Source organism: Gopherus flavomarginatus, chromosome 5 (genome assembly GCF_025201925.1).
Source record: "Gopherus flavomarginatus isolate rGopFla2 chromosome 5, rGopFla2.mat.asm, whole genome shotgun sequence".
In the NCBI taxonomy this organism is placed as follows: domain Eukaryota; kingdom Metazoa; phylum Chordata; order Testudines; family Testudinidae; genus Gopherus; species Gopherus flavomarginatus.
The window spans coordinates 132,963,753-132,988,976 of record NC_066621.1 but is presented as its reverse complement, the minus strand read 5'-3'; the positions used below and the strand labels follow the sequence as shown (position 1 = coordinate 132,988,976).

Genomic DNA, 25,224 nt, shown 5'->3' with positions numbered 1-25,224 from the left:
TCATGCTAAAAATATAGCACATTTATTAAAAATATATATTTATAAACATTGGCATGAACAGACACAAATGTCAAGCAAATGAGAAAGAAAAAAAATAATCATGTCACTTATTTCCCCCAACATTTTATTGTTTTTAGGCAGATCTTGCTGGACGGAATTGTTTTTCCATGATTGCACCATATGTTCATTCTAAATAAAAAGCCTGTCAGTTTCAATGTAAATAAAATTGAAAAGTCAAGGAGAAAAAAAATCATTTGACCTAATGGACACAAAATCTGTGCTATCTAGCTATCTTTCAGAGTATATGGTATACATTAGTAATTCTAAATAGTGTACAGTCTCTTTCTATTGGGTTTGTATCCCAGATTGAATTCTTCAAAGCTGCTACTTACATAATTGCAGTCATTTCCTGCAAAACCAAACCTCCACAAAAAGGGCAAGGAGCAGGACAGAAGAGTTTAGCTTGTCACTGCGTGAAAAAGTCTGGTTACATTAATTGTGCTTCAGCTTTCACTGCCTGCAGGCAGTGCGTTTATGATGTGGTAATATAGTACAGAATCAATTCCGATTAAGCAACATGTCAATACCCTACAATGTTTGTTGTCACCTTTAGCAGCCGTTTCATTGGTTCTCATCGTGTGCCTTCTGGCTCACAATGTTGTGTAAATGTACACAAAAATGATCACAATGAGGTTCAGAATTGTTCCAATAATCCCAAGCATTGCCAGGATGGTTTCTTCTTTGCTCTCCTTTTCTTGATTGCCTTTATCTTCTTCATTTCCACTAGTGATTACCATCTTGGAGGCCAGTTTCTTTATCCTTCTCCTCAGGCTAACCTAGAATTAGAAAGATTAGCATCAAAGTAAATTGTTAGTTACAATGACTTGTTTCTAATACTGGAGTCAGTCCTGCAGTCCTTATCCCCATCATATTTTATAATAATGGTACATTTTAAAATCGTTTATAAAGGGTTCACAAATGATTACCAGATGTTTTAATAAATGGTTAATCAAATGCTATAGTCCAACACTCAAAAGATTAGTTATAACTGCGTATAACAGTTTCTGCTGATGTGCTTATGACCATTTATAACACATACTACTCATGTCTGTAACATGATTATAATGTCTATTAACCTTCTAAACTGTTTATAAATGTACCTTTCATATAAAGTGTATCTCCTGACTCAGACAACCTCCCACTGAAGTGGGAGCTTTGTCTGCATCAGAACAGCAAGGTACAGCCCATAAAGTGGTGGGGAAAGTTGGTTTATACTATAGGACTATGCAGCAAATTGATAAGAGAAGTAAAACTAAGCAGACCATGTTTCTTTTAATAGGAAAATAATAAGACAAAAACATTTTGTTTCCTGACTAGAAGGAAGACAACAGTGACTATGCAATAAAGAATTCAGAACAAAAGCAGAGACAAAATAAAGCCCCATCTTCACTTTTTTCCTTATTCTTAATATAAGATAAAGTTACTTGCAGCGCAGTCAGCTGAAAAGTATCAAACCCTCCAGTGTGAAGGATTCAGCCATTTTCTAAGGAGCAGCCTCAGATCCTGTGAGGCTCCTACAGAGTGGAGTCTTCAGTTTGTGCCAGTTTTGGCTTTCCAGCTGATGGCTCTGGGTCTGTTCTGTAAGCCCCAAAGACCCACAAACCTGGAAAGGGCCATTCTGTTTCCCAACACAAAATGACCTGCCAAGATCTGGGTTCAGGTTACATTCTACCTGAGCTCCCTGGTTGCACTCTGCAATTCCTCCCCGGGGATCACAAAAAGTGGTGAAAATGCCCAAACACCATATTTTGTAGGTGGGCTTTACACAGAACAGACAGGAGAACATGCACTGTAGATCAGCTGTTCCCTGTTTCCTCCCCACAACCACCCACTTAGAGTACATGTCTACATTGTTATTAAACACCTGTGGCTGGCCCATGTCAGCTGACTTGGGCTCATGGGGTCAAGCTATGGGGCTATTTAATTGGAGTGTAGGGCTCTGGGACCCTCAGGTGCTTCACCTGAGCCCAAACATGTACACTGCAATTAAACAGCTTTGTAGCCTGAGCCTGAGTCAGCTGACACAGGCCAGTTTCAGGTATTTGATTGCTGTGTAGACGTACCCTTACTGACCTGATCTCAGTGAGGCTGGTGATTCACACTGAGATAATGCTGAGGGAATGCTGGAGTGTATACAGAGGAGTGGTGAAGGACGAACATCCAGTTAACCTATTTACATATCTCTCCCCTCCATGCAGCATTTGCAAGCTGAATGCAGCCTTGAATGCCAGGAAGATCTGATCCCAGGCGGGAGAAAAAGGTAGAAAAGATATAGTAGATAGGGGGCCTTTAAGGAACTGAGGAAGATGGGCTGCCAGGAGCGATAAGCTAATCACGTGCTATGAGGTGTTGAGTGCCTTCAAATCCCTTTAATGTCAATGAGGCTGTCCCAGTGGTATTCAAAACTTTGATCAGGCCTCACCTGAGTGGAAAGTTCAGCACAACTTGGAGAAATATATATGCCACATTCAGCAACAGGAGCTGGGCACTGGGGGAAAATGTGTGCACAGAGAAAGGATGTGGTCAAGGCATAGGTACTTCAATGTAATCCAGTCCATAGGTCTGTCAGTTACTCTTGCTGGCAGGCAGGAGCTCTTGCTCACTGGAGAGTGCTTATGAGTTGCACTTAGAAGAAAGCGAGAGCAATAGAGAGCAACCGTATCTCTAACAGCCAATAGCAAAACGCCTGCATTATCTGCTGCCCTCATCTTCCTTTGTTTGATTGAATCACGAGTAACAAAGCATTATGTGGCTCAGCATTGCGCAACCCTCATGCACGCTGCAGGCTCAAACCCGGGGAGTCTGAACTACACACAGTACTCAATGAGCTTAGTGTGGGGAGTGCTGAGCGTTGCCAGCTCTCACTGCTCTTGACAGAAACAGAGAGTCTGAGCACCTAACAGGATTGGGTCCTAAATATGACCTTAGTACCTGATTTGGCCCAGTCTAGCACTATTGCAGTCAATGGAAGTTTGGACATTGACGTCAATGAGAGCAGAATCAAAATGACTTTTACAAATGTAGGAACTGACCGTGCGAGGGACTGAGTATTTTCATCTCCCATATTGTCAATGGCAGTTAAGGGCATTCACTATGTGGCAGGATCAGGCACTTAGCCTTCACCCCTCTAGCAGGCACAGGGTAAATTTTGCTACCGCAAAACTATCGGCCCTCAGTTTTAATATAATTTGCTTCATTACAAACAAGTCTCTCCCTCTGGCTTGCTGTGCTCTTCTTTCTTCTATCCAACTATCGGCAGCTTCTATAGCTCCTTTGGTGCTGTGATCTTATTTATACCATGCTTTATGTATTTTTGAGAGCCTTACACCACTTCATTCCCTTCAAACATTTTGTTAAAGCTGATAAGTCTTCACTCTCACTGACCTCATAGCATTGACCAAAGAGGATTTAGAGAATAACTAACAAGGTAGAGCAGGAAAGCAGAAAATTCAGACTGAAGATCAGCACAGAGAAGACAAAAATTATGGCAATTGGAAGACAAGAGGAAGAGGTAAAGGTCAAACTCGGAGGCAAAGAGTTAGAACAAGTGGAAAAATGTGTGTACCTTGAAAGACTGGCATCAAAGAGTGGCAATTGTGAAGATTAGCCTCCTTTGTGCAGCTACGCATTAGCCACTACTGCATTAGGAAAACTCTGTAGAAGCTGGAAGACTAAAGAAATTTAGATAAAAAGAAATATCAGCATATATGAGACAACTCTCATGCTGATACTGCTGTGTGGGTCAGCAAGTTGGAATATGAAGAATAGCAAAGAATGATAGATGTTGACTGCAGAAATGAACGGGCTGAGGGGAATGCTTTAAGATGTCAAAAAGAAAAAATGAAGTGATAAGAAAATGGCTAAGACAAGAAATAATGCTGTTACAGAAGATCCAAGAAAGATGACTATGGTGGTTTGAATGTGTGTCAAGAATGGACCTGGAAAGGATACCACACATGGCAATACATACCAGCGTGCAAGGAACTAGAAATGAGGATGTATTGGCTAGACATGGTGAAGAATTAAAGAGGTCAAAAAGTTTAAAGACTAACAAAGCTGTGAAGCTGGTACAAGACAGAAAATGGTGGAAAGTCTTCATCCAGCTCCATCATTGCTGCTGAGCTGACGGGCGACAACCAAAGAAGAAACCTTTACTCAAATAACAATACTGTTTCCCTATCCAATAATTCATCTGTTGACATAGAATTCCATTGCATATACAATGACAACTTGATTATTATATAACGTCCTGGTCATCCTAGTATTACCTCACTCAAAATTAATCTGCTCCCTGTTTCATTTTGTGGGATCCATTATAATTTTAATGTAATCTTTGGGAAAGTGTAATATTCTCTTTATTGTGAGCAGGGGAGGAAGGCTGAGCCAGTAGTTAGGGCCTTAGTCTGGCACTCAGGAGCCCAGGGCTCAGTTCTCTGCCCTGCCACAGCTTTCCTGTGTGTTCTTAAGCAGGTCCCTTTGCCTCTCTGTGTCTCAATTCTCCATCCATAGACTAGAATAGCAGCTCTTCACTACCCCACAAGGACATCGTGAAGATAAATATGGTGAATGCTCAGATACTACAGTAATGGGGGCCCCCAAAGTACCTAAAATGGATAGGCTAGCATAGCAGATTCCAAATCCAATAGTATTGTAACATGGCCACTAGCACATCTATAGGACTTCCTGGCCACTGGGAACTTCAGGTTGGCAATGCGGGGCGGGGGGGACTTAGATCCTCCTCCTTTGATAGCACAGACCAGTAACAACTGAACTAAACCGGCTCTGTTAACAGTAGTGTTATTCTGAAAGAGGGCAGCAGCAACTACACATCCCCCAAATAATTGCAGTAGGTTTGCCATATCTAAGATCTGGCGCACATCCCTAAAGAACTGCCTGCACCAATATGTTTGATGGACTTTGTACTTGCTAGCACTTTGATTTGCTCTTGAAAAAGTTTTGGAAGTGACATGACTCATGATTACAAGTCATTATTTATAAGATCCTCAATTGGATTAAAGGCTTATCCTGAGTGCCCAAACTCCGATGTGCTCCGGCAGAGCTAAGCATGATCAGTGACTTGTGGGAGATGCTTTGCATGCTGCTGGATCATTCCCATGCTATCATGTACTATCTGAGCAACATTTTGAAAAGCCCCCTGGGCCAGATCCTCAGGTGATATAAATCAGCATAGCTCCACTGACTTCTGTGGAGCTACAGCAATTAACACCCTCTGAGGATCTGGCCCATTATGTTCAATCTAGCTTGAAGATCAGATGCTATAAATTCTGTATGCTTAATCTATAATCACAGACAATCACCACCAAAATTGTTCTGATATTTAAACTTGTTTATAGTCCCCAGGCGTTTAGTTGTGATGACACATTAACAGATATGAGAGCTTTAATTTTCTGAAGACAGTTTCACCCTCCAGGAATGAGAAATACACAGCAGAACTGGTTTTGATTAGCAAACTGAAGAGGACGCTGAAATCATGCAAAGATGCATAAGCTGTTGAAGTGTGACACTTTCCTTATCTCACAAAGAAGGGAAGCTCTAGCAGTGCTCAAATTACCAAGCCGGGGAAGAGAGGATTCTAGAGAATGGAACCCACTTGAACATCAGGAGTTTGAAAAGTCAGATGGAAGTGATTGTTCTCATTCAAAGTTCTTGTAATCACATTGCCCTTTAAGGATGAAGTTGGGAGGGAAAGTTGAGTGCCTTGCTCAACACCAGACAGTCATTCCCAGTAGCATTAAGAGATATTGTGCTGCTGGAGCTGCTATTTTTGGAATGAGATGTCAAACAACATCCTTAGCGCCTGTGTTTTGTGAAAGATCCACTGGCCCTTTTTGTACAAGTTGCTATGGCAAAGTTCCCACATTCTACCTGACTAGAATCCCTATGCCATTCCTATAGAGAGGATACTCTTCACTTCCTGGCCTAAACTGCTGAGTTGTGCACTGTGTGCTCTTACACAGCAGTCATGTTCCTCCCCAGAAGCATTTCAGTGGTGGGTGCAGAGAATCTCCTTCCCTGCGGTTTGCACGGTGGTTCGCGGAACGCGAGAGCAAACCGCAGCGAAGCTGGTCTCCTTCCCCGGTTTGCTCTCGCGTTCGCCGAACCCCCGAGCAAGCAGGTCTCCTTCCCTGCGGTTTGCAGGGTGGTTCGCGGAACGCGAGAGCAAACCGCGGCGAAGCTGGTCTCCTTCCCCGGTTTGCTCTCGCGTTCGCCGAACCCCCGAGCAAGCAGGTCTCCTTCCCTGCGGTTTGCAGGGTGGTTCGCGGAACGCGAGAGCAAACCGCGGCGAAGCTGGTCTCCTTCCCCGGTTTGCTCTCGCCTTCCCCAAAACCCCTTGAAGCCGCCCAACAGCGCTGCAGTGTGGCCACATCTAACACCACTTGCAGCGCTGGTTGCTGTAAGTGTGGCCACTCTGCAGCGCTGGCCCTATACAGCTGTACTAATACAGCTGTAACAACCAGCGCTGCAAAATTTTAGATGTAGACATGGCCTTTGTTTGTAAAGATCCTACGGATGCTTTGGGATGAAGAGCATCATATAAACGTGAGGCATCATTAAGAGAAAGAGAAAGAAAAGAGGGGAAACATTGTGTCAGTTTATGATGGCCTTGAACCAAAATCCCATTCATTTGGGAATGTTTGGATGTGAATTTCCTTGCTCAGTCCAATTGCCAGTGAAATTGTGGGACACTCACAATGGTTCTGTGCTGCTATATTAGCCTCCTTTGGGCAGCTCCGTATCTTTTATGCAGCGCTAGAATGGAATGGAATTTGCATCTTCTGAGATTCATAGTCCAGTGTCTTAATCACAAACTCATCCTTCCTGAGAAATTAAAAAAAAGAATCTCTGCAGCAACTACAATTGGATGCTGGAAGATAGAGATGTGTACCCTCCATGTAATATGTGGATGTGATCTTACAAATCAATAAACAGGAACCACAATTTATTTATCTTTGAATAATATTTCTCATTGGTATCCATTCCTGTTATTAAATCAAAACCATTTGGAAAAATATAAAAATAAAAAAATCTTAAAAATTTGTAACTTTATACTCCAACGCGATATAGCATTAACCAAAATACTTGTAGGAATTCGATTAGGAAAGGATATGCTAACGCAATTGCTTCCAGGTCCTCAGATCTCAGCTCGTCATCCTCATTCTCTAGGGTCTTTCTGGAGTTATCTTTTACAAATAACAGACCACAAGGACTTATTAAAAAAAAATGTAATAGCTGTGTCTCAGTGAGAGGCAGCCCTTCAATTACCAGCAAAGAGTCACGTAATCTTTGTCATAGGCAGTCTGAAGAATTGTTCTAACGTCACTATAAATTGTATTTCATTCTAACCCACCATAGAAGACATTTTAAAAAAATATTCATAGAAGAACATTTTTGTTTCTGTAGTAAGAGCTAAGAAATAAATATAAATCTGGAATCCAGTTCTTGACTGGTGTAACTCCTCTGACTTCAAGTTACACCAGGAAATAATTTGGCCCTTAGCGTGACAAACTATTTTTAAATGAAGAAGCACTTTGCAATGGAATTACGAGGTGAGTCTTCCTTTAACAAGAATACTATCATCTGCTTTGTACAAATAGGTAGAATTGTCATCAAAACACCTAGCAACATAACAAAACACTTTATAATGCAGCTTCTATCTTAGGTATATAGCAATCATGTATATAGCTTGAATACTCAGCTTTCAGTTCCACCCGTGTCTTTGCTCTGAAAACTAACTATAGCCGTGGCTGGTAACACCTCATGTTATTCAGGTTGACCAACACTTCCCATTATAAGACCCTGTTTTCAGTTGCTTAAAACTTTGCCAGATTTTAACAGTTTGGGCTGAACTTTTTCATGCAAGCCTCAGGATGATTTTTTTTTCTTTTCTTTTAATTTCAGCCAAAACAATTCAGCTATTTCTAAGAACAAGGCTGGGCAAACATATGTTTTGCCCAGGTTAAAAAAGTCTTGAGACCTCTTCTGTGAAAAAATCTAATGCCCTCCTGCTTTGGAGCAGGGACAAACTCCCCTGAAGTTTGGCTGGAGAGATTGCCTTTTGCTGTCCCTGTCAAAATTTGCCCACATTTGGCCAAGTTGAAAAAAGATCAGTTTGCACATGCTCAGTGGAGACTTTGATTTTAGCAGCTAAAATGTCCAAAGATTCCGTTCTGACTGAGCATGCTCAAGCCCCTCACAGCTTCTAGTGCTGACCACGCTGTACATGTGGCATCCTCAGACAGCAACTGAGCATGCTTTACTCCTCACAGCTTCTGGTGCTTACCAGACTACCCACCCACCATCACCACAGAGTGACTGAGCATGCTGGAACAAAATACTTAAGGGGGTTGTGAAATCTGCATCACTGGAGGTTTTTAAGAACAGGTTAGACAAATGCCTGTCAGGGACAATACTTAGTCCTGCCACAGTGCAGGGAACTGGACTAAGTGACCTGTCGAGGGCCCCCTCCATTCCTATATTTCTATGATTCTATGCTCCATCGTATGGCTGTGGGGTGAAGCCAGACTCCCTCTAATTGCTGCTCCCAGCTGCTATGGGTCAGGCATTAAAAACGATAGCATTTCTCCTATGCTTTCAGTTAGCCCCCGGCTGGCACCCAGGCAGTGTGGGGGAGGAAGCTATGTGATTTGTATGCAAAAGAGACAAAAGCAGGAGCAAGGGGATGCACAAGGAGTCTTGTGAGACTGGAACTGGAGGATGGGAGACAAACTGTGAGCAGGAGATAGGGAGGACTGGGAGCTGGGAGGACACCAAAACAAGACACGCCTCTTCACACACTTTATCACCTGGGAGACGGACAGTGAACAAGCAATATCTGACAGACATATAATTACATCATTTTAATGCACTACTGGAAGGCACTCAGATACTACATCCATGAGCATAAGGTATACGTCCTTACCTATACAGAAAAGAATAGCTGATTAAGAAAATGGGCGGGAGTGGGAGCCAGTTGGTTGGGGTTGGAGAAACCCTGAGACTAGATGAGGAACTGAGAGACTGGGACTAGGAACCTGGGGAGAATGGCAGTGAAGGCAGACATAGCTGACAAAGTCTTGGGGCATACTGGTACTAACTAGGCGAAGAGTCTGGAAGAAGTAGCCAGGAACAGGGGAGACTGGGACAAAGGGGAGAAGTCTACATTGTATAGGGAGCTTAGGCACCTAATTCAGAGCAATGGATTCCTCTAGGTGGCAGGCACCTAAACGTTATGCATTGCAATGCTGAGTCTAAGTCTCCTTAGAAAAGCATGGCCCCTGAAAAAATGAAATTAATATTAGACCTTTCTCATAATAAACAATGCAATGTAGATCTAGCTGGCAAAGCAAAGCCCTTTCATATTTGTCTATGGTCCAGTATTAGTCCCTTTGCAAATATACAGTTTGTCTAGAGATTTACTAGATTTGCAGATGGCTTCCAATACTATACTGTATATATAATAACCTGTACCATTTTTCTGTCTGCAGTGGCTAGTGTACTATATAAAGAACATATTTTGATGTTTAATGTAATGCAACATATATATCATATTGCCTCAAGGACATAGTAGGTTGTATCAGTTTATCTGATGCATCCTGACATACTCTAATGTAGTGTCAGTAATTTAAAACAATGCTCATGTAAAATGGGAATAAAAGCAAGAATTTACCCATAAAACTAAAAGTATTTTCTTGCGACCTTGCACTAAAGGCACTCTTTTAAGGATTTAGAGAGAAGAATGAAAGTTAAGTTACATTTTCAGTTATAGACATTGAGCCAAATTCTGCTGTCAGTTACACTTGGATAAATCTGGAGTAACGCCACAGCTTACAGCAAAATATTCTGGATTTACACCAGTGTAACCTAGAGCCCCAAATTTGACCCCGATCTATTACACAGATCTTTGAATAACATATAATAGATTGTTTTAAAAATATCATAGGTAAGAAAAAGGCACTTATCAATTAGGAAGTAAAATAGTCAAATTACTTGGGTGACATAAAAATTCAGAGAGGCACAGATGCTTCTCTATCCCCATCTTTGGTTAGAGTTTATTGGATGTTAATAGCTACCAGAAGTCCCTTGTGTGTAGGAAGAGCACAGGATCATGGAAAATTGGTGTGGTGAATAATCTGTAGATAGGAACATTTGCTAAGCATATCTTTTTAATTATTTGCAACAACTCTTAGCACTTATTTTTCAAAACTGAAAGTGTAATGCAGCTAAAAGTAAATTTATACATCTAGGAACAAAGAATGTTGGCCATACTTATAGGATATTGGACATAATCCTGGGGAACAGTGACTCTGAAAAAGATTTGGGGGTTGTGGTGGATAATCAACGAACATGAGCTCCCACAGTGTGATGCTGTCACCAAAAGGGCTAATGCCATCCTTGGATGCATAAACAGGGGAATCTTGAGTAGGACTAGAGAGATTATTTTGCTTCCACATTTGGCACTGATGTGACAACCACTGGAATGTTGTGTTCAGTCCCTATTGTACACATTCAAGAAAGATATTGATAAATTGGAGAGGGTTCAGAGAAGAGCCACGAGAATGATTAAAGGATTAGAAAACCTGCCTGACAGTAATAGACTTGAGGAGCTCAATCTATTTGTCTTAACAAAGAGAAGGTTATGGGGTGATGTGATTACTGTCTATAAGTACCTATATGAGCAACAAAAATTTAATGATCGGCTCTTCAGTCTAGCAGAGAAATTTATACGATCCAATGGCTGCAATTTGAAGCTAGAGTTGGTAAGAATGAAAGTAAGGAATACATTTTGAATGGTGAGAGTAATTAATTATTGCAACAATTTACCAAGGGTTATGGTGGATTCTCCATCTCTGAGAATTTTTAAATCAAGATGGCATGTTTTTTCTAAAAGATTTGTTCTAGGAATTATTTTGGGGAGGTTTTATGGCCTGTGTTAATACAGGAGGTCAGACTAGATGATCACAATGGTCCCTTCTGGCCTTGGAATCATCAGTCAGCAGAGGCTGATGCATAAAATCTTCTCCTTCCAAGATACTCCTGAAGAATTGCATTCTCTCAAAATAGTTGCTATATCATATTGTTATCAATGAGACTGCTGCAAGCTGCCTTGATTCAAGATGCACTCCATTAAAATGGCATTATTTGTAATAGGAATAAATTAAAACTGCCCTCAAGGAAGATGGGAAATCTCTATGCTCCAAGGAGGTGAACAGAAAGAGTGCGAGCAGCAGGTGAATGGGAGCAGAGGCCATCTTGGCAAAAGGCAGCTTGTGGCCTCAGTCAGTCCAATGGAGAACTATAGGAAATGGTAGCCATTTCAAAAGAGGGCAGTTCCTCATGGAATTCTCTGTTGTAGAACATTATCTGCAATCTCTGCTGAAGGAGAAACTGAGTTACGAAGAAGAATGGGGGGGATTACCTGTAATCATAGAATAATTCTTCATATATTGCCTGTTCACAAGATTTTATGAGTTTTAATTATACAGAAGTTTGAAATGTCTGCTTTAGTCCATTATTAACATCATTTGGGACAAAAACGGTTTGCAACTGAGGATGAAACTTGCTAATTCTCAAAAAAATCATTCATCCTCTCAGATTGTGTTATTATTTTCATGAGGATTTGCTGATTTTTCCTGCATAAAAGAGAGGTTGAATCCCTGCTTTAAGCTCAAAGCTCACCTCATACTTAACCATATAACTACAACTGGTGCCTCCTTAATATGCAGAGAGTCCTAGAACCTGAGAAGGGAGAAGGTAGAATACTGCAGTGATGATAGATACTATGGTGCTTGGAGCTATGGCACAATGTAAGCTAAAGAGACAGTTGTACTGATGAATGTAAGAAAGCTTTTTTCAGTCATAGATCTTACAATATTTTGCAAAGTAGGGTAACTATCATTATCGCCACATGTGCATGCAGAAACTGAGATCTAGGGCAGGAAAGTGACTTACAGCTTTTCAGGAGCTGGGAATGCAGTACAGTTTTTCTGGCTTCCAGTTCAAGTTCCTATCCACTGAACCAGATCTCCAGTTGCTGTAAACTGAGTTAGCTTTATTAAAAACAATGGAGCTTCACCGGCTTACACCCGCTGAGGATCTGGCACATATGTTTTTAACAAGTCAATCTGCTGCATACGTAATTTAATCCACTGTCCAATGGCAATGCGGGAACAAAGGTGGAGAATGTGATTTATATTTTTGTTGGCCTCCGTGAAATCTGTACAACAATGGTAGCATAGATGGAAAACTCATAACATACACTGATGTGGATGAAAACCATGGTTGTGTGTCTAATATACCACACTGAAGAAATTATGCAATAACAGTTCATCCTACTGAGGGTATTTCTCCCATAAGATTGCCAAGGTCAGTGTCATCTTGGATTATCTGCTACATAAGTGCCAGCCACACAAGTTAGACCCACCCAGGGGCTGTACACTCTCGGGCAGAAGGTCACTAAACACTCGTAGTTGATCTATGGCTCCTGAGACTTGAAGGAGGAGAACAACTGCAAGTATAATGTGCAGGGTTTTTTTGCTCGCTAAAGTGCATATTCTTTTGGTACACAAATGAGTGAATAAAACATATTGAAGGGGATTAGAAACTGCGGACTAATGATTGCAGGCACTGTGCAAGCAGATCCCTACTGAAACTACCTACCTTATCAGATGCAAAGTCTGTTTGCTGCAAAAATGCCAGCCGTAGGAGATAGCCTAGTCATAGGTGGAGCTAACTGATCATGAATAACTAAGCATTTTTAGTTCCTCTGAGCCATTTACACTGTTAATTACTTCCTTGGCATCTCCCACTCTTTATGAGCCTGATCCAATGTCCAATAACATCAACAGAGACTTCCACTGGCTTTGCTTTGGATCAGGCTCTATATGGACCACTCTGGTGCTTAGCAGTAGATTCGAACTAGCATCAGCAAGTATCATTTTCATGCACTACACACAGGAGAAACAAAGTAGTGAAAATGTAGCAGGTGTTACAATGTCTTTCCACCTTACAGACATAGGTACTCAGCAGTGGGCCTCTGGCTAGTCAGGAGCACAGGGGTTGTCTCCAAGCCATAGGTAATATCATCTTTCTTCAGGTCTCACTGAGCGGTGCCCCCATCAGGCCCATGCCCCTCTGAATGATTCTTTCACTTAAGAGTACTTTGTTTTAATATCTGGCCTCACCTCACAAAATGCATGCACATCTCAGAGTGTTTTAGTCATAGTGGATGGACCACAAGATGTTGTTGCATTGCAAACTTATGTAAAATTCACAATTTCCTTAAAATGTTGACATTTTGAAAAATTCTGATTTCACCCTCGCATTTCCACCCTTTTTCTTAATTTAAAGTTGCTGAAAAGTTAAGTTCTTTATTTATTCACAGATCATACACATGCAATGCCATCTTCTGTACACTGCCAGCTAACAATTCTCAGACATCCACTGGGGAGATTATCATCTCTCTATGAGTGAGAGGGTAGTTCAGTCTTCATACTCATCCAATCCTTGCCAGAAACAACAAGGTTGCAAGTGGGGGGATATTTTTATGATGTGGGCACTCCTCCACTTGCTTATTTCACAGAGAACACCAAACACCCCTTAAATGGTAATAATATTCCACTTCCTGAGCTTTGCCTAACCAGAAACCCAGATTTCATATACCATTACCCAGTCCCTCAACGCCACTTTTTTTTTAACCACCTCACTAATTATCAATGCCAATAACAGATGTAAAGAAATTACCACATTTACCAGAATGGACCAAAACCTCCAGTCCAGCTCTCTCCCCTTCCTCCTGATGCAGAAGCAAAATCTCTAAAGGGTTTTTTTTGGTTCCAGTTTCAGGAGCACACTTTTCTCACAGTACTCCCTCCCTACCCAGCCCCAGAACTTCCCAGGCCCTGCCATTCACACATGACAGGCTACCCTCTGCACTAGCCAGCTACCCTTTGCCTTGTATCTCCACAGACTCAGCTGTCCCCAGCCTCTCCCAAACCTCACCGACACATCCTTAGCCCTAGCCCCTGGTCTCTCTGATGTTTGCTTTCCTAAGGGAGGTTAGTTTTCACACCCTCCTCTCCTCCACAGCTTTTTGGTGGTGGTGGGAGATAGGGCACTGTGGCCATTACCAGCCAGTCCTTCAGGGGCAGGATCTCTAGTAAAAGCCATCCTCTCCTCAGAGTCTTTTGATGTGGAACCTGCCCTATCTCTCCACTTGCACCAACTAGGCAGCAGAATCCTACAATCTGCTCCCTGCTACATCCATCTGTGGGGCTCAGAAACGTGAACAATCTTATATTTGAACTGCACCTTTCAGCTTCATTGGTCCCCAAATGCTCTACAGACTTCGATATCTGATATGCAAACAGCACAAAGTCAAATGCTGCCAATTCTGGGGAGAATCACAGCCAGTGATTATCACTTCATAGGATAGGAAGGGACAAAGAATTTTCTAAAGACAACGTAGGGTTGCCAAACCTCCAGGATTTGCCTGGAGTCTCCAGGAATTAAAGATTAATCTTTAATTAAAGATTATGTCATGTGATGATAATTAAAGATTATATCATGTGATGAAATCTCCAAGAATAAATCCAACCAAAACTGGCAATCCTAAAGACAAGTTGCATGGGGAATTTACACAGTGAGATATTTTTAACCCCTGACATCAAGAGACATGTGCCTGACATCAAGAGACATGATTCTGTGCCAGAATCACAGACTCCAGGAGCTAAGGGGTTAAAAGGCTTTATTTGTACAACAACTATATTCACTTTCTTCTATTTTAAAAACCTAAGCCAGAGGGGCTTAACACTTCTGACTTTACTTTTTAAATAAAATCTGAGTGCTTCACTCGGCAAACTCCAATTTAAAATCACAGCAGGAGTGACACTGGGTTGAGTCAAAGAACTTTTTCTTGATACAAGCCTGTCAATTGATTTTAACAATGGATGTTTTCTTTCTATGGATCCAGTATTTCTATTCATTTTGTCATTTGGAAACCTGTCTAGGGAGACATAATATCCCCCTGCACTGTAATTACCGTTGCTTACATTTCATGTGCATGTGTGAAATCATACTGGGAGCTATGGAGGTAGCTAGCAGCACTTTCTGGAAGGGGACAGTCTAGTCTGTGGAGGGGTTCCTGGAGCTCCAATAATGCTAGAGAGATCTGTGCAAAAAGCAGCCCTAGCACGGGGTCCCATGATAGATTCAGATCATTCCTTTCTCTCAATCTTCAGCCACGCTGGTAGAAAAACAGCTGATTTACAGAAAGGCAAGGTTGTTCCCCAATGTGCTTGACTATAGTTCTATGAAAGAGATGCCTGCTAACGAGGACATCAAAAAACATATCTTCCAAAGCTCAAGACTTCTTTTTCTTCCTATCTCCCTAATTCCTTACTCACTTCTTTGCTCAGTTCTTCTTTTACTTACTTACTTTTTTTCCAAGAGCAACTCCAAACTAGGTAGAGACATTTGCCCACAGTGCTGCTCAGCTTGGGGTTGGGGGCAATGTCTGCTCTCATGGCTCTTTGTGCTATGGGAACAAAAGGAAGAGAAACCTGGGATGGTGGACTTTTGCCTGAACCTACAGTGACTTGCTTCCACTTCCAAAAGCAACTTTCCTTGACTGATCCTGTAGGCACATACACATCCCTTTACACATCCTTCATACCAAAAATACTCCACAAAATCCAAGAAAAAGCTTTGGGATGTTCAATTCTCAGAGATCTTCAGTACAATTCAAACCCACACAGGAATGATCCAAGAACCACCCCTTTGAGTACAGCACACTGTCAAAATTTGCTTCAAACAACCTAGACTACAAGTGTGAGAAATTTAATTCCAGAGATGTGCTGCTGGTGAGGGCCCCTGCATAAGCCTTCTTAAATGTCTTCCATGGAAGTTAGGTGACACTCCTCCTGCTTATGAAGTCATCCCCACTCTGGAAATGGCTTAACTAGCCTTACAATCCCTGGGGCTCAAGAAAATATAGTCAAAAAGCATATGTGTTTGCCTTTAGTATGCACATGGATGGTCTTGTGGCTAATGCACAAGGTTAGGAGTCATCAGAGATAGCATCTAGTGTAATCTCTATTGTGGACTTCTCTGTCAGGTGTTGAGGCTCATTAATGTTTGTGAAACTGATTGAGACTCTTTGATCTATGTCAGTATGGAAGTGCAAAATATTATGGTTCTGAGAAAGCACTGAGACCTATTGATGAAAAGTGCTATATACAAGCTAGATATTATATTAATTATTCATTATTATTTCTGTTTAAATGAATTCCCTCAATTACAAACACTCCTTTCCACAGAGTATGCACTGTTGGGGAGATCCTGTGCACAAGTGTCAGACTTTTTATTCCATCACATGATTTTCACCATAGCCAGGTAAAATACATGCTCCTTCTCCTTCACTCCTGCTAGGTGGCAATTAGTACCAAGAAAATTTGAGATTTGAAGAATAAGTGCTCTACAAACACCTCTCTGTAAAAGGCATATTGTTATCTATCAAATGCCATGCCCCTCTCAGCCCCTTCAACTATATTTGTGTGCTACTTTCATTCTGTTTTCTGTCCTGACTTGTAATTGTTAATTTTTGCTTTCTATTTCTTTTAGCTGTCAAAAACACCAAACTGGAATCCCATTGGCTGCATCATCCTCCAGCTAAGGAAGATTTACTGCTGTTTCAGCTTCATTTTTTTTAATTTTAATTTCTTTTCTTTTCTTTTTCAGTTTTACTGACCTTTTTTTTTAAGCATTCAACAATACAGTAAATAATGCAAGTGAATCCTACAAAATCTGTTGGCTGACCCAATCTACAGTTGTTTATAATTGACACAGAGGTAGAAATATAGTCATTTTATGGCGGAGAATGCGAGTAGGGTGGAAACCACCAACATGGCACACCGGGTGTGGAAGCCTTCACATGCAGGATGGTCTGCCTACCACACACGCACATATTCAAACCTCTCCCCACTCCTGCACAATCCCACAATAGTGCTTAAGTGAAAGGAGCTTTGCATGGTTCCTCTGTACCCGGGTGAATTTCACTCCAACTGAATCAATCAAATACAGGTGTTCAAGACATCTCTGCTCATTACACTGCTCCACTTCTATATTTTCATTGTTAAAATGAATAGCAACTATCTTACACGAAATATACTGGCTTACATGCTGTTCTCTGTGCACAGGTGCAACAACACTAAAGTCAATGAGGACTAACATTAGTCCACTGTATGCTAAAATGCATTACAGAATTAATCACAGGGGGGGAAATTCCCGTTGGGAAAGGAAACCAGCTAATGATATAATGCATAGCCAGATGCGGGATTTTTAGTACCTCATAAGTCAGATCAGATGGGACTAACCAAGTCTACTTCCATAAGCTCAACTGCACTAACTCACTAACACTATTCATCCTATGGGGTGTTTCCAATGACAAGATATCCTGCAGTGCTCTAAAGCATGTGTTATAACACGTCAAAGATACTGTTAACAATTTCATATTAAGAATTGAAGTAACAATACTTTATAAGGGTTCCAAAGGAGCAGTTACAATGTATACTGTCAAATGCTGCAGTGTTTAAAAAATGCATCCATCTGTACCAAGCCATACTGCACTTTGATGCAATGCCCACCCTTTAATATGGCATGTCCTAGCCTCGGAAACATCGGTGCATGGAAACAAAATAGAAAGGACAGCAGTGGAATGGATGACCTTTAGGCTACTGTTCTGATCTTCAGTATATGGGGATCGGGAACAGGCTGTGTTTCTTTTTAGCATCACGGAAGCAACAGTATAATAAAGTTCAAGATGGGTATTCCATTAAAAGCCATTATTTCTAGTATTTTTTAACAAATGCTCTCAAAATCTCCTACTGCAGGGAATTTAACTATGTTTGGTTTTGCAGCACAGAGCTACTCTGAAATTTTGAACAAAATTGTTTTTTGATTTAGGTACACATGAAAAAATACATGAATCAGACTTTAAAATACACTGTCTTGACATTTGCATTCCACAAATTTAAATATGGTTTTGTTTTCAAGCATCAAACTTGGTCCTGATACAATTTTTCATCAGGAACAGTTTCTGATACTTTTCTTTTGAGTTAGTTGCACTTTACTTCACAAACAGTCCCACTGATTTTTATGGGATGACTTGTGAAATTAGGTACTATTGAATCTGATAAAAAGTGTCAGGAGTCTTAAGAATGCACAATACATCATTTTTCTTTTCTGACTTAGGCATGCATCAAGTAATAGAGGCATGATTTACATTTACAAAGGTCATGCTGGTATGGCCCCCGTCATATCAGACTCATCTATGTCCTTTGTCTTGAAGAAGTAATCCTGGGACAGGTATTTCTCCATCCTGCTCTATGGTAAAGATTAATACACCATTTAACTTCTCTGCAACCTTTTTTTATCTTTAAAACCTAGTGGTCCACTAACTTTTCTACAGGCCTCAACTTCTAATCTTCTTAAATAAGATCTTATTATTTGTCTTGATTGTCTGGGTTGGTCTTCAGATTTCTTCTTTTTATTCCCACTTAACATCCACCTTGTACCTCAACTGCTTAAGTTTGGTCCTATTTCCATCAACTGGGCTGAATGTTAATACTTAGTACTTTTATAGAACTTTACATCCAAGGACTTCTGAATATTTTACTAAATTTAACTGGATAGGTCTTTCATAACTCCTTTTAGGGTAATTATAGTAAGTATTATTATCTCTATTTTAGAGATGGGGAAACCAAGGCAATATTAAGTAACTGGCCCAAGGTGACGTGGCATGGCACTTTTCAAGGTGAGAACAGAATACCGGTATCCTTATTTTCAGCCCTGAGCTCCATACATTAAACACAGAGAATAATATTTTGGATCAAATATCTCTGCTCTGACCTATAATCAGACTTTTAAAAGGAGCATTCTGGATTCAGACATTCTTTTATATTCTCTTCCACAGTAAACTAATTAGGAATGTCAAAAGAGTGTGATTGTCCTGTCAGTGCATGTTTCCATTCCTCTACTTAATACTTCTCAGGAACAAAATACTCACATTACATTCAGTGTGTGTGATTTCCAGCTAGAAAGTTACTTTTAATTAACTTTCCCCCTCCTAATTCATTCATGTCTAGTTAATATGGATAAGAATAACATTCTCCATCTTCTGTAGCTGAATCACACATGGAGTGGTATCCCCATTCACTCAGGTAGGCACATGCCTTTATGCTTTCAGGGATATATGACTGTGGAATTATTTCCAAAACTCTGACATATTTACAGAGAACTTTTCCCACCAGAGATAAAATATTTTTATTGCATGGTATTAAGATGACAAAGTGTTTTTTCTTCAGTCTCTGATGTATTTTTGCCATCAAGTTGTTTTTAGTCACATCATTTATTTTTTTTCCTTCTGATAAAGGAAACAAAATCTTAAAGATTACCTTGGATAGAGGAGTCTCAATGAGGTTATTAAAAACTTCTCTTATTTGTCATATTCTCTGTGCCACCATTTTGTGCACAAGTACTGTATTAATAATGTCCTGTACAAATTCCTGACAATAAATGGGCAGTCTTCTAATTTCACAACTGGATGTTTCTCCTCTCTCTTACCCCCGCATAGCCTTCCCCCCCATGCTGATGAAGCCCATATAGGATTTTTCTATTTGCAAATTTTCTACTGAATCTAGGACTTAACGCCTATATACAGTAAATCAATTACAGAATTAGCATTTATATTTAAAAGGAATGCTTTAGGAGAGATCTAAAATACCCGGGACATATTTATTCCAACACTAAAAGTATATATCTGCAATTCCCTTTCATATCTGCTACCTAAAAAAAACCCCACTAAAATTATTAAATCTAAAAGTCTGAATGCAAATCATTGAGAGGAAAATTAATGAAAGGAAGGATGGTCTTGTGGTGATACTTCCTTTCTCTCACCCTGTGTTTCTCTTGTCTATTTAAGACTGTTTCTTACTGTGTGTTTGCAGAGCTCCTAGCACGACGGGGTCCTACACGTGATTGGAGACTCTAGGCACTACTATAATAAAAATAATTAATGGTAACAATAATGTATGTCTCCCACAGACCTAAAATAGATATTAGCTGCTATTCAGTATCATTAATATTTCTTTAATGCAGATGATGTACTCAGTGGTGTACAATACAAAAAGCTAATGACAATCCTTCCCTGCAAAGAACCATTTGTCCTGATTTGGAACAAAAACATTCACACAATGTAATTTACATTGGGATGAAAATTACAGTTTTCTAATCCAGAGGTTGGGATAACTTTGTGTGCATATTTTTTCCTGTTCATACAAAAGTAAGTCACAGCCTCATTATTTTTTGTTGGCTTTCTGGAAGAAATAGCTTTTTAGAGGGACTTGAATGAGGACTGTGGGGGTGACCTGGTCTGGGAAAGGCATTCCATACATAGAAATCGGATATGTGTTGTATTGTTAAGTATATACCTCTTGAATACAACCTATGCAGTAAGTATACAAAATAGTTCCAACATATGTGATCACAGCCCCATTAACGCAGGGTCCAATGAGTAATCCCATGCAAGTCCATGGAAACAATTACATGCATAGGGACTAACTGACGTTGTCTTTGCAGAATCAGACCCATATTGTTTAAGATTCTAGATTTCATCAACTTTAGAATACATAGTGAGATGGTGAGCTAAATACAGCCCCTGTGCAACGGCCTTAAAGTAAATGGATGAAATGGCACTGTAGACAGTGTGTTCTAAATCTCAGTAACAAACACCAACTGGTATCAGAACTTCGGAAAAAATGACAATGAAGATTTCAGTATTATGTACAAAAGCTTCTGTGTCAAAATAGTGTATGTCCTTACAACTACAAATACGATATGATCAAACTTAGTCTTGTTAATTATATGTCATCGTTATTTTAGGAATAAAAAAATAGTCCTGCTAAAGTGTTGACATTTGGTATATGATACATTTTAAAGGTTGATTTCCACATATAGTGTAACATTTGATTTTCTCCCCAAATTTTTACAGCATAACTAAATATCAACATTTTATTGTACTCTTTGTATTCTGGAAATGTCCCACTCCTTGCTAGTTAGAACCAAGTAATAATTGTTTGTTTTATAATAATTATACTAACAATACATATTCCTGTAAGCATGTAAAATAAAATGTGAAAAAGTATATATGCTCTGTTTAATTTGTGTGGGTCAATGCACATACTTATTCTGTATGCAACTATAATTATAATCATTATTATATTTCCATACCTACAGATAAAATATATGCAAGGGTTTAGTGAACAACTAATTATTAAACATAAATAAGAAACTAATACATTTAACTTATTGGAAAACATATAGAACCGACTTATGTTTAATAGTACCATGTTCTTATACAGATCTCAGGAACACCTTTTAATAGGTGCACTTTTTCTTGATGGATTGCTGTGGAAATCCATAATAATCCTCACTAATATCTTCAATAGTGTCATGATAATAAATAAGGCAGTTAATTATTCAAATCAGAAACTTTTGCTCACAATTCTAGACCAATAATAAGAGGAAATTTTATTGAATACATTGAAAAAAGAAAGCTGAAAAACTTTGAAAAATCTGTTCTTAACTTGTTTTACTTCTCCTAATTATATGGTAAAGAAAGATTTATGTGGGCAAAAGAAAGAATGACTTTGTTAAGAACTGAAACATAAATTATGCCCAAAGCTTAACAATTCTGTTGCCATGACAAAGAGGCTGATATTAAAAAATCTTTACTGATTTACTCACAAGTTGTCCCATTGATTACAACTGAATTGCTGACGAGTAAGAATTTGTAAGATTAGACCCATAGTTAGAGTCCAATATTGCAACCTTTGTTCACATGAGTAGTAAGAGGGACTACTTGTGTAAATAAGAACTTCTTGCAAGCGTGAGGATTGCAAGACAGAGCATAGCAGTTGCATTTTTCCAGTTTTAAATGATTTTAGTTATGACCCCTGTTCTCAGTACATTTTAAATAGAAAAATATAGGAAAATCTACTTCGTTGTATGTGCATATTTGGGGCCCAACCCTTGCTTCTGTAATCAGTGTAAGTTCTCTTGAGTACTGTCAGATTTCAGGAATGTGCTCTGATGATCTGGGCTACCTCCAGTTGTGAAAATTTGAATGAGTGATAGTTGCAGGGTCTCTCTGACACAAACCTTGTAAAATTCTTCATCATAAAAGAGTGAGGTGTGTTAAGATCTGCCTTAAAATTTGATCCAAAATGAGAAGGGAGCCTTCCTTTGTACTGGTGAGACTTGGCAAATCTGTCAGATTTTTAAGTCTTCAGCCTTGTTTATAACTATCCTGGCATCACTTGGCCTAGGGTCGGATCTGGCCTGGCCTGGCTCTTTGGAGCCTTTCTGACTTTTAGAGCTGTTGCTAGGAAACCATCACCCTCCATTCCAGTTACATTGTTGAGTCACATGAAATCTGCCAAGCACATCCACTAATGGCCCAATCCCACTCCCATTGAAATCAAGGTTGTTTTTTCTTTTGCCATTGATTTAAACGAGAGCAGCGTGAGATCCTTTTTACAGTTCACTTCTCCAGATGTCGCCACTCTGTCTTTCCCAAACCTCAGTGGCCAACCAGCGTGGAGAAGGACTGAGCGTGTTCCCAATCACACAACATCCTTCAGGGAAATAACATGCCCATGAGTACTTTCACCTCTTAATCTTGTCCTGATTTTCAGAATGAAGATCCAAAGGAATTGTGTTTTGTGAAGAACTGAACTGCACTTCCCTTCCCAGGGATTGTGATTTCTGCTCTGCTTGGTGATTTCCTGACTGTAGTATTACTAGCAGGTCAAATAGCTGATTAGTAACACCACATGCAGGTTCTAACACCTTCCACCTAAGGATCTCAAAGTACTTTACAACTGTAGATGAACAAAGCCTCATAACAGCCTCGTGAGAAGTAATGTACCCATTTGCAATCAGCATAAACAATCTCATTAACACATGACAAAAATAATTTCCTATGAAACAATTTGCACATAGAGCTTTTCTATGAATTTTACAACAGTAATTTTATAGGACTAGTCAAGCAACTTATTTCTAACCTTCTGTAATGTTTAAAACACAGCATTTCCACACACCCCATTTGTTAACCCCAGCATCTGTGTATGCGCAATTATGCACTTTACATTTCTTTGCTCACAAGGAACAAAATGAGGAGAATCTATCATCCCTACAATCTTGCATTTAAAAAATGGCATTTGTTTCAAAACCCTGCTATAGCTTTTACTTACTTAACCAAAAGTTGTTAGAAACTGGTCACATAGTTGTGTTGGTTTTTTTTCCTTTTAACCTTCTGATTTTGTCTTCTAGCTGTCAGTACTGTATGGTCAAACACAGCTGAAGTACTGGAAAGATATAGCATATTTCATCCTGCACAAACACCCCCATACTCTTGGAAAAATGTCAAAAAAGACTCTTAAATGGCAACTTTAGTCTGGAACTTTTTACAAATCTCTTGAAACCCATTTCAATGCACAATTGACAATACACACACACACACCTGGACATAAGAAAGAAAATGTCAGTGAGAACTGCTGTAGTGATCAGGATCCCCAGTCCTGAAAACAACCAGGTTATAAAACATTCTTTTTTTCCTTTTGTTTTTAACTCTTAGCATACCAAAAGTGTTACTGATAAGGAAGGAAAAGGCCTTACCATGCAGTGCATCAGGAGGAGAAGAGAAGCACAGAGCATGCTGCAGAGATTAAGCTCAGCATGGCGTTCAGATATCTTTTGGAACTGAAGAAGATTGTCCAACCCATTCTTCTTAATAAAGCAGGCAAGTTTTCTCTAGGCTTGAATTTTTCACCAGAAGTCAGATCCTTAAAGTGCATTATATTTTCTTCTTCGGGAGATGTATTTCCTCCAGTTACGTTTCAGTGCAGCAATGCCATTTCCAATCAGCTCTGAGAAGCTCTTCATTCCCAGATATGTGGTGTCAGAGGGACTCCAAAGAAAATCAAAGAAAGAAAGGGGAAGGGGGAGGGAAAGAAAGAAAACACTTTACTGAAGCCCTGAAATTACTATGCAAAGAAAAAATAATGCATTCTCTCCCTCTCTATATATATGGTTCACAGTAAGCAATATGATCTATTTGATCTCATCATGTAGGGAGAGCTGGTTACTGTAAAACAAACCAAATCAATCAAACCCAAACATTCCTGATTCCCACATGGTTCCCAACCCTTGTAATCTTAAGGAATCTTTGAAACCATCTTACCAAGACATCAGCTATCCATTTTCTTTCCCAAGTAGCGTGGGCATTAGAAATTCTAGATTAGCTTTGGAGAATTCTTGGCAAAAATAAAGAAGTAAATAAAGGAATACATTAAGTATAAAAGCAAAGCCCCTAAAGATAAAGAGAGTTTAGGAGATATCATGCCTTAAGTTCAATGGGCATCTATATACTGTAGGGAATAGGGTGACCAGATAGCAAGTGTAAAAAATCGGGATGAGGGTGAGAGGTAATAGGACCCTATATAAGAAAAAGCCCCCAAAATTGGGACTGTCCCTATAAAATTGGGACATCTGGTCGCCCTAGTAGGGAAAGGAGAACGGATAAAGGACAATGGCTAAGGGAAGATGGGGTTGAGTGGGATCCTGAAGCACCCTGAGCCTCCCACCTTCTCGTTGGCAGCAGCTTCGGCTTCCCCTCTACCTTTTGCAAAGCAAGTTAATTGATTCTAGTTGCTGAGCAACTAACTCTGGGGAGTCACACTGATACCTTCACCACAGCCTCAGCAGTAGCTGCACTGAGAAGATGAAGATCCAGAGGGCATGGTTTCTGTCTCTCTCCTACCTCCATCTCTCCACACTTGTATGTTCAGTTGCCCTGCAGGAAATCTTGGCAAATTTTTGCATTGGAAAGGAAAAAGCCCACATTAATGCAGAAGGGAGAGGTTGTGGGTTGCCCTCCTCCCTTTCATGCTGCACTGACAGGACTCAGCTGAATAGCCCTGCTTCATGCTGACAGTGATGTTGCTGCTGCTGCAAAAGAGGATTCCTCTGGGTCTACAACCCCTGTGGGGGCTGCTCTGGACAGGGGCACTCTAGGTCAGGAGGGCTGGC

At 40.1% G+C, this 25,224-nt stretch overlaps 1 long non-coding RNA gene across 1 annotated transcript; it reads right to left on the bottom strand.

Moving 5' to 3' along the window:
• On the bottom strand, positions 1-25,017 carry LOC127051774 (uncharacterized). Its single transcript, XR_007774599.1, has 3 exons — positions 24,881-25,017; positions 23,812-24,103; positions 1-836 (listed from the first exon to the last, which is right to left on the bottom strand). It is a non-coding gene; the product is annotated as an uncharacterized LOC127051774 (long non-coding RNA).
• Positions 25,018-25,224: the final 207 nt, after the last annotated feature.